We start from the raw sequence: 2,500 nt of genomic DNA on the forward strand, positions 1-2,500 counted from the left end.
AAAACATTCCTCTGTCATTTATGACTTTATATGCCTGTATGCAGGTATTAGACAGACAGGCAGGTAGACAGACAGGCAGACAGACAGACAGACAGACAGACAGGCAGGCAGGCAGGTAGACAGACAGATAGACAGACAGACAGACAGACAGATAGATAGAGGAAATGAAAGGGATTAAAATCTAAACGATGTCCTCATGAAGCACGTCCGTGTATTCTGGTTATCAGTTGTATGTATGCAAATGTTTTATGCTTGAAGAGAAAACTATTTATAAAAGTTGAAATTCCTGATCAAGTATATTACTCGCAGACGATATATATAATTAAAACGAAGACTAGAATATATGGTATTATTTTTTTTATTCTGTAGTTACAATTGCTTCAATACAACATGCACTTCATACATACATACAGACAGACAGACAGACTCTGTGGAATCAGTATCGAAGATATCACCCGCATCATCAGCAACTGTCTAAAAATGTCATCCCGGTATTACCTACCTATGAGACATGATGTTGTGGCCAAGACACTGTACAATGAAATCCACCGACAGGATAACCCCGGGGCTAAGGAGATGAAAACCCATAATGAGGTAGAGGCCATTACCACTTACAATATGAAAGAGTATTGGTGGAATGTCCCAATAAAAACCTCAATAAAGTGCAGACATAATAGACCGGATATAGTAATCTGGGACAGAGAAGAGAAACTGTGTACAGTAGTAGAAATCAGCTGTCCTGCGGATGTCAACATCACACTAAAGATTAGAGGAAAAGAGAACAACTACACCGAGCTACTGAGAAATTGTTGGGGCATTGGGATATGTAACGAACTGCCTCAACAAAAACCTGGAAAAATTAGGGTTCTCAAAACCTGAAAGAAAAAGGCTGATTAGAAGACTACAGATTTAAGCCATCAATGGAACTGTAAAGATATGTAAAACTTTCCAAAAATTTAGCACATAGATACATATGCATGCATCTAGACATGAAAATATATACATAAAAACGCATCCATAAAACAAACATACAAATATGCGCATACACTAACACCAAATACTGCACACACACACACACACACACACATATGCACACATACCTAGATGATGTTGATAAAAGTTCCAATGAAGGAGCCTTGAATCTATGTTAGAGTCCGGCTCTTTCTCTATTGATAAGAAATACAGAAATGAAACTGATTGATAACATACATACATATATTATCTTTATTTTTATCTCAGGCTTTATTAGAACTCTTAGAGTCTTGCATGGGTAGCAGGCTTGCTGTCTGCAGCCTACAGCACCATGCTATCTGTTCTTTTTAACTAATACTTTCCTGATTATTCTGCCCGTGCCAAGGAAGCAAACCTTTTGTAACAGTTCTACTGGACATTCTGTCCCGATTTCTTTTATATTCCTCTTGATGTCTTCTGATACTGTCTTCAAGGATCCAACAATAATTGGCACTATCTTCACATTATTATCAATTTTATTTTGTCTATTATGAAATACTCTCGGATAGTTCTTAATTACCGATTATTCTTTACTTGAAAGCAGGCAATAACAAATCACCAAACGTTTCAAGTAGTGCCTTCTCCTGTGACTCAAAGAGACAATACTCTCCTTAGAATGCGATCTGTACCCAACAATGCTGCCTTCTGGATCACTTCGAGACTCACAGCAGCTCCAATATTCTTTAATATGTTTTTCAAAGCTCTTAGAAACTACTCCTAATGCTCCAATTACCATGGTATCACCATTACTTTCCTCATACTTTTCCTATCTCGTCCCGCAGTGGCTGGTATTTCTCAATCTTTTCTGTTTCCTTACATTTCACCCTCGAATCGCCTGGTATTGCAGCATCTATTATCTTTGCTTCTTTTTCATCTTTATGGATGGACACGATATCTGGCCGTCTCGCCTCTATGAATTGGTCGCATTGTATTTTAAAATCCCAGAGTATTTTGTAATGTTTGCTTTCTATTATTCCCTCTGGGTTGTGTTCATACCATTGTTCGGCTCTCTCGAGGTTTGCTTTACCGCACGACAGCCAACAACAATAATAATAATAATAATGATAATAATAATAATAATAATAATAATAATAATAATAATAATAATTATTATTATTATTATTATTATTATTATTATTATTATTATTATTATTATTATTATTATTATTATTATTATTATTATTATTATTATTATTATTATTATTATTATTAAGGCGGTGAGCTGGCAGGATCGTCAGCACGCCGGGCAAAATGCTTAGCTGTACTTCGTCTGCCACTACGTTCTGAGTTCAAATTCCGCCGAAGTCGACTTTACCTGCCATCCTTTCGAGGTCAATAAATTAAGTACCATTGGAATACTAGGGTCAATGTAATCAACTAGTCCCTTCCCCATAAATTTGAGTCTTTGTGCCTCCAGTAGAAAGGATTATTATTATCGTTGTTACTGTTGTTATTTCGCTTAGGCATAGTGATTCTATTAACCTGGTGT

This window comes from Octopus bimaculoides, chromosome 24, assembly GCF_046866305.1.
Source record: "Octopus bimaculoides isolate indiv1 chromosome 24, ASM4686630v1, whole genome shotgun sequence".
NCBI classification, from domain to species: Eukaryota; Metazoa; Mollusca; class Cephalopoda; order Octopoda; family Octopodidae; genus Octopus; species Octopus bimaculoides.